Source organism: Schistocerca serialis, chromosome 1 (genome assembly GCF_023864345.2).
Source record: "Schistocerca serialis cubense isolate TAMUIC-IGC-003099 chromosome 1, iqSchSeri2.2, whole genome shotgun sequence".
NCBI classification, from domain to species: domain Eukaryota; kingdom Metazoa; phylum Arthropoda; class Insecta; order Orthoptera; family Acrididae; genus Schistocerca; species Schistocerca serialis.
This window is the reverse complement of record NC_064638.1, coordinates 385605679-385620565: the sequence shown is the minus strand read 5'-3', so window position 1 is coordinate 385620565 and position 14887 is coordinate 385605679. Positions and strand designations below refer to the sequence as shown.

At 37.6% G+C, this 14887-nt stretch overlaps 1 protein-coding gene across 4 annotated transcripts in view; it reads left to right on the top strand.

The window, feature by feature from the left end:
- Positions 1-14887, top strand: part of LOC126470994 (exportin-7) — a 244019-nt gene that overhangs the window by 134844 nt on the left and 94288 nt on the right. The gene's annotated exons all lie outside the window — the stretch shown is intronic.

The window sequence follows — 14887 nt, the reverse complement described above, 5'->3', positions numbered from 1 at the left end:
TTTATTTGCCACTTTCTCATAGTTTTACATTCTTTATTTTTTTTATGTGCTCTGGCTTGTCATTTTATTGATGACTGTGGATGACATGTCTTACATAGCTGACACTCAGTATTCAAAGTTTTGTCTCCTTTATGTCCATTCTTCAACTCCTCTTCTCCCGATAAACCCCTTTGTTTTTTCTTTCATGTTGTTGTTGTTGTGGTCTTCAGTCCTGAGACTGGTTTGATGCAGCTCTCCATGCTACTCTATCCTGTGCAAGCTTTTTCATCTCCCAGTACCTACTGCAACCTACATCCTTCTGAATCTGCTTAGTGTATTCATCTCTTGGTCTCCCTCTACGATTTTCTTTCATAGCATTCCTTTAATATCTGTTATCGTCTTCCTCTCCCTGTCCTTTCCCAACCCCCTCCAAATTGAAAGAGTTGCAGCTATCTTTTATCCATACTCACAATAGCTCAGTACACTTACATTACCATGACTGAGTACAAAAGTAATCATATCGTCAAGTGGGGTTATTTTGGATGGTTTTGTGGTTATTTTCACTGTAACTTGCATGGGTTTTATTAGATTGTGTTGTTTGTTGCAAGAGTGGGTGGTTTTATGTGTAACAAATAAAATATTCTAAAAACAGAAAGTCTTTGTGTACGTATATTTGCGTGAGAGACAGATAGGTAAAGTGTCCAAAATCACCCCACCAAAGTTTCAAAGTATATCAGGGGAATTCAGACAGAAATTGACTTCCTATTAGGTTTTAGTGACATTTAGCATGTCCTAAGGTTATCCATCATTATTAATAAGTGCTAAGGAGTAAGATAATGAATTTTGTATGTTAAGTCAATCTTTATTTTCTAGCAAATTGAATTACAAATTTTTAAAGTTCTAAATCAAAATATTAGAAACAGGAACAAAACAAATAAATTCTACTTAAAGATCAAAATTGGGATTCTTACTCAACACCCAAAATTAAGTTGCAGATACATCAAACATTGTTCATAAAGCTGTGATGGCCTATAAGTCTAAAGCACATCTTCTCTAACAATAAACATCCCTCTCGTCTCAAATGGTGGAGGAAGTACTTGCAAAATTTGGCCTTTTTGCATTGTGTCTTCATCAGGGACATTACACAAATTTGTGTGTACTGTCGTCACTTGAGTGCAAGAATTTCGTATGTACTTCCCTTGCACCAATGTTTTCAGCAGAGTTTGCTGAAATTTAGTCAATATCTGCTTCAGAAGAGATGAAAAAGCATCCTTGGAAATGGTTCCACGAGTGTGCTTCTTCCATTAAATTCAAATGGCTCTCCACATTGCTTTCATTGATCTGGAAGATGTTATATCCAGCAGTTGGGGGGACTGGGTGCTGTTAGGAGGAAGGAGAATTAATGACTCACATTCTCTGATAACTTGCAAAAACATGTGACTGAATAAGTTGTCCCCAACCATCAATGTTGGCCCATTTTGTTTCTTCAAATAGGGCAAAGGGACTCTAAAGAACCAGTCTTCAGGTATCAGCAGATCAACCCATCTGCTTTTTTTCCTGTTGAAACGGGTTTCTTGTAGACCACCTTCTTGCCACTTGGCCCCCAAATGCTCATATTTATAAATGACGTGTGAATTGAGCAGTTAAGTGTGCTTACTCCTTCGTGCTGTAATTATCTACTGCTTGCCGATATCATCTGGCATGTTGGTTTTGCCATAGTTGATTATGGTGCTAGGCAGGAGATTTTCCATTTTGGCTCTTTATTGGAGAAATAAATTTTAACTCTCTCTTTGTTCACTTCCACCCGAGCTATTTTGGTGTTTTCATGCAAGCAAAAGGAGAAATTCTCTGAATCCGCTTGAGGAAGAAATGCACCCATTCTATTCCTGGTAAATGGTTAGAAAATGTTTCTTTTTTCAGCCAGATTTATCAAGGTGGTGATTCACTAAATAACTAATATCCCTTTAGTGAAAGGAAATCCCCAATGTGGAGCGCTCGAGATACCTTGCTTCAACATTCCTTTTTCTTCCTCATTTAGTACTGGTTCTCTTTCCAGTTTTTTTGGATGTATTTCTCGCACTTCATTGTGTAGGGACGATCTACGTATACTATAAAAATCACACCCTTTTTCCATACAGAAAAGCAGCTTTACCTATGGGATCCGGGTGGATTGACACTGTACTTCAGTACCTTTCCTGCTTTTATACAACCTCACATTGTCCAAAAGCACCACACACAGTGCACAGTTTTGAAAAAAAGTGTCATTATTTTATATTACCTGAAAAATTTGACCAACTTGTACAAGGATTGTCTCAATGTTGTAAGGTACTGAGATTATCAATTGCAGTTATAATACTTTCCACATGACAATAATGTGCGACTTTTCATCACTGAGACTGGTCATCAAGCATTTACGTTGGTAAACAGTTGTCCCAAAATGAATCACAGAACATGATAAATACCATCTTGCACTTAAAATAATTGGTGTGCAGAAATAAAAACAAGCGACAATTTGTTTGCTACACAGCCAAAAAGAGCAAATAAACCGTACTGTCTGAAATCCTCCTTGGTGTCTGAAATCGCATTGCTTGCTGGTATGTTTAAAGAATTATTCACTTTCTTGTGAATATTGTTAATGTTTTCTACAACCTTCATCATTCTTTTTCTTTCTTTCTTCCTTCCTTCCCTCCCTCCCTCCTTCCTTCCTTCTTCTTCTTCTTCTTCTTCTTCCTCCTCCTCCTTTTTTATAAAAAAGCCCACACAGTTATGTAACTGTATATTTGTCCCAGGCTGTGCTACATTGCCGAAAAATTGATAATTTCCGACAATAGCTTATGAGATTCATACACAAATTTTTTATCTGGTAAAAATCAATCTGCATCTTTTAATAACCACTGCATGAGAAATAGTTCTTTTACACTGAAGCACCAAAGAAACTGATACAGGGATGCGATTCAAATTCAGAGATTTGTAAACAGGCAGAATAAGGCACTGCAGTTGGGAACACCTGTAGATGATGACAAGTGTTTGGCGCAGTTGCTAGATCTGTTACTGCTGCTACAGTGGCAATTTAACAAAATTTAAGTGGAGTTCTTCATGCTTTCCTGGCGATCTGTTGACATCTTGGATATTCAAGAATCCAGCCAGATGTTCGCGCTGTTCTCGCACAGTATTTCAGTCACACGATATACAGTCTCAGGTAGCACCTGAAGAAGACAGCGAGGCACGCTGTTGAAATATCGCGCGAGAATGACGTGAATATCCAGCTGAATTCCCAAATATCCAAGATGTCAAAATTTAAGTGGGTTTGAACGTGGCCATATAATCGGCACACGAGTGATGGGACACAGCATTTCCATGGTAGTGATGAAGGGGGTATTTTCCTGCATGACCATTTCATGAGTGTTCCGTGAGTATCAGGAATCCGGTAAAACATCAGATCTCCAACATCTCTGTGGCCGGAAAAAGATCCTGCAAGAAAGGGACCAACAATGACAGAAGAGAATTATTCAATGTGACAGAAGTGCAACACTTGTGCAAATCGCTGCAGATTTCAGTACTGGGCCATTGAGAAGTGTCAGCGTGCAAACCATTCAACGAAACATCATCGATATGGGCTTTCAGAGCCGAAGGCCCACTCATGTATCCTTGATGACTGCACGATGTAAAGCTTTACACCTCGCCTGGGCTCATCATCAGCAACATTGGGCTGTGGATGACTAATCATATTTCCTGGTCAGATGAGTCTCGTTTCAAATTGTATCGAGTGGATGTACAAGTACGGGTATGGAGAAAACTTTGTGAATCCATGGACCCTGGCTGTCAGCAAGGGACTGTTCAAGCTGGTGGAGGCTCTGTAACGGTGTGGGGCGAGTACAGTTGGAATGATAGGAGACCTCTGCTATGTGTAGATACAACTCTGATAGGTGACACGTACGTAAGCATCCTATCTGATGAGCTGCATCCATTCATGTCCATTGTGCATTCTACCAGACTTTAGCAATTCCAGCAGGACAGTGTGACACCCCACATGTCCAGAATTGCTACAGAGTGGCTGCAGGAACACTCTTCTGAGTCTAAATGGGATGCCTTGCAACATGCTGTTCAGAAGAGACCTCCACTGCCTTGTACTCTTATGGATTTATGGAAAGCCGTGCAGAATTCATGGTGTCAATTCCCTCCAGCACTACTTCAGACATTAGCCGAGTCCACACCACATCTTTTTGCGGCAGTTATGTGTGCTTGCGGGGCCCTACACAATATTAGGCAGGTGTACCAGTTTCTTTGGCTCTTCAGCGTGAAAAGATGTGTGTTTATTATGGTATATTGATAATTTTTACTTATGGACCAACTGGCAGCAACTGAATAAAACACAATTTTAGTGCCATACGCGTTTTGCCTTTATTTTCTGCAAGGCATCATCAGTGGCCTGGAATATGTACATATGTTAGCTATTTTATTTACTTTTTTGTCATTGTGCCTATAGGTTATAAACAGTTCTGGTGGTTGGTATTTCCTATTAAGTAGTAATGTTTTGAACTGTACTTACAGGTTGCGTGGACAATTTCTTACATATTATGCTCCTGTTGCGTTTTTGGTGTTGTTCTTCTTCTTATGAACGCCAATTTGCGGTTTTTTCCACATTCCACAGCACTATGCACTGAACGCTTGTTTTAAAGCAATGTTTTGGTTTCTGTTACCGACTGTCAAATGTTTTTGCCAAAGATCGAATGTTATTGCCAAACTTATGAGTGTAACTGTTCAAGTATCTGTGGTCTGTTCGTGTGTATGCATTTGTGTGTGTGTGTGTGTGTGTGTGTGTGTGTGTGTGTGTGTGTTTTGGTGTGATATATATATTTTTTGTGCTCTGTGTGTGTGTGTGTGTGTGTGTGTGTGTGTGTGTTTGTTTTGGTGATATATATATATATATATATATATATATATATATATATATATATATATATATATATATTTTTTTTTTTGTGGCCGTGTATGTGTGTGTGTGTGTGTCTCCAAATGGTGTGGGGAAGAGTATTTTTTTTTTTTTTTTTATGTTATCATTTCCTTTATTAAGTGTAATAGGGAGCCTGTGCTGATGTGTGTTTGTTCATTTATCACATGTTTGTTTTCTGCTATGGCTTTCTGGATGTGGAAGTTTTCTTGCATTTGTATTAGATGTTTGTCATGGTTGCTTATTCTCATTATTTTCATTTCTTGTTCCATGTTTGTAGGATGATGGTTGTAGTGTTTTAAATGCTCTGCAAATGTGGAATGGTTTGTTTCATACTTCCAACATCTGATATGTTCTTTGTATCTTGTTTCAAAATTCCTGCATGTCATGCCTATGTATACTGCATCACAACTTTGACATTCAAGCTTATATATTCCTGATTGTTGGAATTTGTCCCTCTTGGTAGCTGGCTGGCTTAGGTGTGATTGAAGGGTTTGCCCAGCCTTATATGCTATTTTGAAGCCCTGTCTCTTTAGGATGTTTGCAACTCTGTGTGTTAGTTTGTGTGTGTAAGTCATGGTGTTCCTTTCTGTGTGGTGTTGTCATTGTGTGTGTTTGTTGAGTGTGTTTGTAAGTTTTCAGCTTGTGAGTTCTTCTGTATTCTGGAACTGCTGTGTTTGTTTTTTATTTGTGTTTTTATTTTTTGATTGAGCTTGTGTACCACATGTGTGTCATACCCATTGTTCCTAGCTATTTGTACGATTGTACTCATTTCTTGTTCATAGTTTCTCTTGCTGAGTGGGATTCTGTTTAATCTATCTAACATGTGTCTTAGTGCTGCAAGTTTCTGGCTGTGGGGGTGGTTGGATGTGGAATGTATTATTGTGTCTGTGGCTGTTGGTTTTCTAAAGATGTTAAATGTATGTTTACCATTTTCTTTTTTAATTGTAATGTCAAGAAAATTTATTTGATTTTCTTTTTCTTTTTCAAGTGTGAGTTTTATGTTCTTATGAGCTTTATTTATTTCTGAATGGAGTTCATCTAGTTTTTCACTTGGCTCATCTACCAGACAAATAATGTCATCCACGTATCTGTACCAATATATGATTTTGAAACTTTCATTTGTGGTTATCTTATCAAATATCTGATTTTCTAGGTGACTGATGAAAATGTTTGCTAGTGTTCCTGATATTGGGGATCCCATGGGCAGTCGATCAGTTTGTAGATAATATTCTTTCTCAAACTGAAAGTAGTTTTGTTCAGTTGTCAGTCTGAGCATATCTGTAATTTCTTTTATTGCGTCTGTGGTGAGGTTGCTGTGGGATGAGAGATTTTGTTCTATGATTTGTATTATTTCTGTGATAGGGATGGAGGTATACATATTTTCTATATCGAATGAAATCAGTGATGCTCTGTGTGGTACCTGTATGTTTTCTATTATGTTTCCTGTTTTTATCACTGTTCTGTTGTTTTCTACTTTATAGTGTTTTGTAACTAACTTTTGGAGCTGTTTGGCTATGCGGTATGTTGGGGCTTTCTTGAAGTTGATAACAGCTCTCATTGGCATTCCGTCTTTATGTACTTTCGGTTGACTGCGGAGTGTTGGTGCTTGTCGGTTTTTCTGTGTTAAGTAGTATTTCTGTTTGACTGTGAGTGTGTGTTCAATGTTTTTCAGTGTTCGTTTCACATTTGCCTGGAATCGTGTAGTTGGATCTGACTTCAGTTTTTGTATGGCGTTGGTGTTTATGTGTTCCTTGGTTTTTGTGATGTATTGCTCTTTGTCCATGAGTACTGTTACATTTCCCTTGTCTGCTCTTGTTATTAATACGTTATTGTCTGTTAACTTTTGTTTTAACCTTTTCATAGTAGCTGCTTCTGTTTGGTCGTTCTTATTATGTGTCTGCTGTGTTTGTTCTATTATGCCTTTTATTTCTTCTTTTACTAGTTCTCTTGTCAGTCCTATATTTATTTCACAATTATTTTGTTGTTCTTCACGTGTAAGGATGTGTTCGGTTTCTACTATGAGTTTTTCTACGTATTGATTGTTCACTTTGCTATTGGTGCAGTGTTTCAAACCTTTTCCCAAGAGCATTTTTTCATTTTCGTGTAGTTCTGTCTCTGTTAGGTTAACTAAGCGTAGATGGAATGTGTGTTGGTGTTCGTGTGGTTTCACATTTAAAATGTAAATGTATTTTTGCGTCTTTTTTACTGTTAGTTTCATTATCTTCTGTTTATGTTTGTTTTGTAAATGTTTCATTGCTGTGTATGTGTTGTGTTCTGTTTTTTCTACTAGTGCCATAAAAACTGTGGCGTTTCCTACATTTTTTGCCAATTCTAGATGAGTCTCATAGAGCATCATGTTTAGGTGCTGTTTTTTCGAATACAGCATCTTAATTTCATGTAGTAACCAATATCGTTCTGCAAATGATTTCGACTTTTGTGCCACTGTAGAACTGTTTTTAACCCTTACATTAATGTAACTTGGAATTAAATCATTCTTCGTGCATGTTTTGTTGAATTTTATGTGCTATATCATCTTATGGAGTCTCAGATGTATTTTCTTGAACCTGTTGTACATGTTGACAGGGAATGCTTGACATAGCTGTATTGACATCTTCAACTTTTATAGTCCTGTCTTCCTCAGTTGCTTGTAATATTATGGTATATTGATAATTTTTACTTATGGACCGACTGACAGCAACTGAGGAAAACAGGACTGGGCAAACCCTTCAATCACACCTAAGCCAGCCAGCTACCAAGAGGGACAAATTCCAACAATCAGGAATATATAAACTTGAATGTCAAAGTTGTGATGCAGTATACATAGGCATGACATGCAGGAATTTTGAAACAAGATACAAAGAACATATCAGATGTTGGAAGTATGAAACAAACCATTCCACATTTGCAGAGCATTTAAAACACTACAACCATCATCCTACAAACATGGAACAAGAAATGAAAATAATGAGAATAAGCAACCATGACAAACATCTTATACAAATGCAAGAAAACTTCCACATCCAGAAAGCCATAGCAGAAAACAAACATGTGATAAATGAACAAACACACATCAGCACAGGCTCCCTACTACACTTAATAAAGGAAATGATAACATAAAAAAAATAAAAATACTCTTCCCCACACCATCTGGAGACACACACACATACACGGCCACAAAAAAAAAAAAAACTATATAACCCCAAAACACACACACACACACACACACACACACACAGCACAAAAAAATATATATCACACCAAAAAACAAACACACACACACACACACACACACACACACACACACACACACACAAACAAATGCATACACGAACAGACCACAGATACTTCAGTAGTTAAACTCATAAGTTTGGCAATAACATTCGATCTTTGGCAAAAACATTTGACAGTCGGTAACAGAAACCAAAACATTGCTTTAAAACAAGCGTTCAGTGCATGGCTCTGTGGAATGTGGAAAAAACCGCAAATTGGCGTTCATAAGAAGAAGAACAACACCAAAAACGCAACAGGAGCGTAATATGTAAGAAATTGTCCACGCAACCTGTAAGTACAGTTCAAAACATTACTACTTAATAGGAAATACCAACCACCAGAACTGTTTATAACCTATAGGCACAATGACAAAAAAGTAAATAAAATAGCTAACATATGTACATATTCCAGGCCACTGATGATGCCTTGCAGAAAATAAAGGCGAAACACGTATGGCACTAAAATTGTGTTTTATTCAGTTGCTGTCAGTCGGTCCATAAGTAAAAATTATCAATATACCATAATATTACACGCAACTGAGGAAGACAGGACTATAAAAGTTGAAGATTTGTGTTTGTATAAATTTTCTCGTCATTGTAAATGTGTCTGCAGCTCCATCCTCCCATTGCTTGGATGCAGCTTTTTTATCTTTTGGCTTTTTTATAACAGATATAGAAATTATTGGATGGAGCAATTCATAAAATAAAGGAAGAGCAACCGCTCACCTATAGTGGATCGATGCATGGAGAGCAGTTATACACAACAAGAAACAGCATTCACACTATTTTTCGAACACTAGTTCCTTTTCCAGCAATAGTACACACATTCACACACACGCCCAACCAGACAGATGCCTACACATTTGGGTGTCTGTGTGGTTGTGTGTGTGAATGTGTGTGCTATTACTGGAAAAAGATCTAGTTCTCAGAAGCTAATGTGAATGCATTTCCTGTTGTGTGTTACTGTGCTCCATGCATCAGTATACCTTTGGCTTTTATGATTATTTTTGTTGAAATAAAGAACAACTTTACTATATGATTGTAGATGCTTACTAAATATTATTTACAAAGTATCTTTGACACCTGTTATCAGACCCTCATTTGCTATAGGTATCATATGAGCTTTTCACGATTCTTGAAAGCAAGTATTGTCACACATGAATCTTTGGCAGATTAAAGTTGTGTATTGGTGTGGAACTTCAACTTAAATCTTTCTTTTCAAGAAACACTGTAATATCTCATGTAGAGTTGCATCATGTTACATAGGACATTGTGGTAAATCTATTTTTGTGACATCTGTATTATGCCATTTATTGTGAATCATGAAACTTATTGTCTTTTGCAACCTGGAAGAGTTGAGATTTTCCTGCAAAAGATAGATCCATCTCAGGTGCTCCAATCACTTGTGTAACTTAATTCTGCAGTAGCACCTAGCTAATTTCAGTTGCATGCTAGACAGTGTAAGTTGCTTTACAATATTGGATTTTAAGATGCTATGAATATATGAATCCAGTGTAATTTCGGGTATTTTCACTCGTATAACAAAGAGCACTTCACAAATTACTATGTGGACTGCCCACAGTCTAAGCAGTGAGACCTTTCCACCCAGACTGTTTATGCACTGTTATCCTTGCTTCTTCTCATTAGGGGGTCCTCAGCCTGATTTTGAATGTATTAGGTTTTACTGCCCCAGTTGCTGGAAAGTTAGTTTAGGATTGACTCAGGTTCTAGTTGAAGTACATAAATTCTGAAGAGTGCAGGACAAATAGACTCCTTTATTCATCACTGTTTAATTTCATCTAATGAATGAACACAGTTCCTCGTCGTACAGTATGACTGTAAGCAGCATGTTTGTGTTCATTTATCCAAAAAGTCCACCCCCAAACTCTTGCATTTTGTTTAACAGTGCCTTACATAAAAACCTGTGTACTTACTTACTCTAAAGGCCACCAGATATATACAGGGTGTGCTGTTTATAAATTTAATCTGTTTAACTGCCTATTTTATTCATGGATTAAACACAGGCAGGACAGCTGACCATGCACCCCCTTATGAGCCTATATTTCTATAATTTTTGTAAAGTGATTATTGCAATATCTGTTTTTCCTGGCGGTGTTGTGGGTAATGTGTCCTGTGAAACCAGTTGCAAGAAAAATATTACTGAGAAACAAATGCTCAAATTTTTGTGTTCTTGTAAATACTTTCTTTCTCTCCTTCTATCTCAGAAGCAGAAGAATATAATGCTACTGATGAAAAAAAAAATAATGTTATTACAACTTGTCACACATCTGAAGACCATATGTGCTGACTTTGTGGCAATAACTGAAACCTGAGTAAAGTATTAAATTGACAATTACTTCTAGTTAATTCCTAAGTCATATTTTTTCGTTCAGTTGGTCCTCCTCATTCAAGTGATGATGCCATCTCTCATGCCAAAACCAGTATTATCATCACCTGTTCAAGTGTGATCTGCTCCCTCTAAATAGTGCAAGTTAGATATTTATTTATTTGTTTGCTGTTTTATTTTAGTCTTCTCTACATACAAGAAGAGGCCAAATGTTTCACAGGAAGTGGTATATCTGAACATAACACAAAATATTTTATCATAATTTCAAATGTGTAGTATAACTAAGCATAATGGTGTTTAAGAAAGAAAATTCATCTAAAATATATACTTACAAAAAAATAAATAAATAATTTTTAAAATGTACATAGTACCCCTGTGGCCATGTGGTTCACAGATGTAAGTTCATCCTGAACCTAGGAGGCACATGCCACTGGTCTAATGTACTATTATAATTCTAGACTTCACTATACTACATAATACTACACTACTGTAGCTGGTATCAGAATGAAACTAGAGTTTCTAATTTTATCTAGAGCATCAGTCATTGCACACTGAGGCACAACTCGCGATTCACAGAAACAGTGCTGTTGTGCCACCCAAGGTGTAGGCATAGAGAGATGGCTCTTAGATCTAAGGAAATCCTTCCTTGTATTTCTTGAGGCTCATTTCTTCATTGCCTCCAGAAGTTTATTGTAAGTGGATGTTCTTCCATGGTACATCGCATTGTCATAATGTATGATTTCTTCTTGGTTATGTCTTGGCCATGTAAGCTTGCAGTTCAGAAGCTGATTTTGCTGTCAGTAAGTTCAGCTCGTGGCAGAATTCTGTTACGTTATAGATGGGTATATTACCAAATAGGGTCCTGTCCTGGGCTGCAACATCTTGTTTAATGGCACACTCCTAGGCAGTGTGATTCGGGATCCTGATTGCTCCACATTTACAAGTGACTGTGATGCAGTGTATATTTTCTGTAAATAGCTGGGATATGTACTATGTCCTGGTAGGTAGTGCATAGCCTCCTTGGTTGGGAGGAAGTATGACGTTCTTGATATTTCTTTTCTGTTTCATTCACCCACGTGCTTAATTCTTATCTACTGACAAAATTACACACACCTCTCGTCCTTTTTGTCTCACGCCTTATTCGTTTGTGTGCCAGTTTTTATAACCTTGTAACTTTCTGTGTGCTGTGTCAGTTATTGGTCTGATAGACAACACTCTGTTAAGCCTACCGTATTTACTCGAATCTAAGCCACACTCGAATCTAAGCCCCACCTGAAAAATGAGACTCAAAATCGAGGAAAAAAAATGTTGCCGAATTTAATCCGCACCTGAAATTTGAGACTCGAAATTCAAGGGGGGAGAGAAGTTTTGGACCGCACCTCGAAATCGAAATGAAGTCGGTCCATTGTAACATGAGACAATGGCTGAAGATAGAGCTACAGTAGTTCGGTTCGAGTCGTAAGCTTAACAGTTAAGCTTTACCAAGTAGCCATTGCTGTGTGTCAGGTGCTCTGCGTTATCGCTTCCCGCGCCCGGGTTCCCGGGTTCGATTCCCGGCGGGGTCAGGAATTTTCTCTGCCTCGTGATGACTGGGTGTTGTGTGCTGTCCTTAGGTTAGTTAGGTTTAAGTAGTTCTAAGTTCTGGGGGACTGATGACCGTAGATGTTAAGTCCCATAGTGCTCAGAGCCATTTGAATCAGGTGCTCCGTCTGTTATACGGGTACCCTTCCTTTTTCATGTGCTTCGTCTGGTTTGAATCGATTGCTTATTTTGCTTTGATCTGATAAGTGCCGTTCTCTTTGTTATAGGTGTTTACGTCACTCTAAGCTGAAAATGCATTATTGTACTGTGTCATGCATTGTTTGTCGCATTCTGATAATGAGTGTTTACAACCTGTCGCCGCTCGCAGCATGGTTTGCTTTTGTGCGCACTACCGCCGCTTACAATTAAAAAAAGAGAGGAATTGTCTCATAAGCGAAACAATGGCAAGAGACTGCTATTTGTTGTTACTTACACTGCTGCTTTCTTTGATAATGATCAACAAGAACCAAATTATAGACTGCGTGTGATAGAAGATATTCTGAACAAGAGTTTAGCAAAAAAAATTTCTCTGTTAGAAAATCTTTGCAGACGCCTCTTTACTACATTACATTCTGCACAGAAATTAGAGTCATCTTAGATTTTAAAATCCAGTCAGTTGACGTGCTTCATTTCTGACTGTATCACTATTCAGCAAAAGAATAATACCAATATAAACATGACATGATATGTTTATTCTTCTGCGTTTGCTGTTGTCTCACTCTAGTTTTGTAGTTTATTAGGCAGACAAGATTTAAATGAGATAGCAGCAAACACGAAAGAATACATGGCATAATGTTTGCATTCTTCTATCTTTTCTCTTAATTTATTTACTGACGCAAAGGCTTTGGCACCAGTATTTTTGTGCCTGCAAAGCAAGCCTGTAAGCGCTACATATATTCGATGGCACCTACCAACATTTTCCAGAACATCCGCTTACTTTGCACTCGATTCTAAGCCGCAGGCGGTTTTTTGGATTACAAAAACCAGAAAAAAAAGTGCGGCTTAGATTCGAGTAAATATGGTATGTTTAGTTCTTTTAATGTGCCCTACATCTCTGCAGTGCTGATTTTCCATTTCTTACAGCCTTCTGAAAGTGTTCAGTTGTAGCATCTAGATTTACACTTTACAATTCTCCAAGTGGTACTGTAAATTACATTATCATAGTACAGTGCTGAAGACTTATCTGTTTTAGTTATTCAAAATCGATTGTCATTTGTTCTCCATTCAAACTTTCTTGTAGAGCTGTGATTTCTGGTAATGGAAACATTCTCCTTCTGAGTGTCGTACCTGAAATTAGAAGTCCTATTTCAGTCTGTTTGAATGTACCTTGGTTTCTTTGATTCTTTATGTTTGCATTTGGAGTGTTTGTAACTTACTACTTTGTATGAGCTCCATCGCTGTGAATCTGGCTTTCGAGATGTACTAAGTCTTACCGAATCATTGAAGAGAAAAACTTTCTCACTTACCTTAAATTCCTGCGCGTCCTATTTCTTATCATATTGATCCTTATTGGTTTTCTTAGTCTTTAGTGTCAACTGCCTCACTATTGTGTGCTTCCTGCTTTCTTGCTCATAATCCATTCACATGTGATTCATAATAGTAACTTACCTCTCTCGACTCTTGTTGCAATATTGCTTGTATGTTTGCTTTTCTTCTATAATGATGCGTACCCTGTGCTGCTGTGAGATACGTTGAACATAAAAATTTGCATATAGTACCCACTTCTCCCAAAAACATTGATCACCTGTTACAAAATGTCTTAAATATTCAACCATTGTATGGTGACTTATCTCCAGTGCACCATTAGATTCTGGATGATAAGCTGTAGTCTGTACCTGCTTAATCCTTAACAATTTTCGTAATCTTTCAAAAGCACCAATCAAGAAATTCAAACTTCGGTCCATTAAAAGAAATAACGGAATGCCATACCTCAATAATTATGTTCCACAAATACTTCAGTTGCTGTTTCTGCGTCTTGTGTTTCTATCAGCACTGCTAATGTAAGTTTAGCCAAGTCATCCTTAAAAGTTAACAATGGAAAATCCATGTTGGAATATCAAGAATATTAGGAGGAGGATAGATTGTTTAGCTTTCGGCCTAAGCCTTCTTCAAAAAAGAAACCACACACACACATTCATCGAGGCAAGCACACCTCCACTATGTTCATTGAACACTTTCCAAACTGTGTCTCAGCTGTGTCAGTAATTTCTAAAAGGTGTTTGTGTTCGCTTGTGTACACTTACTTTTTGCTGTGATGGACACTTCCATACATAGTCATCAATATCATGCTTCATTCTACATCATTGTTCATATGACTTTAGTCTCTCGAAAGTCCTGTGCGTTCCTTGATCGCCTCCCAACAGATTATCACCCATCTCTTTTAAAATACTCTCCTTCTCTTGGAGACTAAATTCCTATTTGCCATCTGCTTCTGTTTCTGCTTCTGGGGTTACTTGCACATGTCGTACACTCAAGAGATTTCTTTTGCTACCTGTTTCTGCCTCAGAGTTCTCTGCATTAGTATTTTCACAAACGATCTGTTTCTGGTGTGTAAGTTCCTTTTTTTCTGTAGGCCTTATTCACTCAGAGCATCTGCATTACTGTTTAACCTGTCTGGCTTGTAGATTATGAGGGTGATTTGAAAAGTTCTCGGAACGGAGTAGAAAAAAAGTACTTCCATCACTGAAGCTGTTTTTTATTTTTCAATGTAGTCTCCTTGAAGATAGCGATGTTCCAGTGCCTTGATCCCATCTCAAT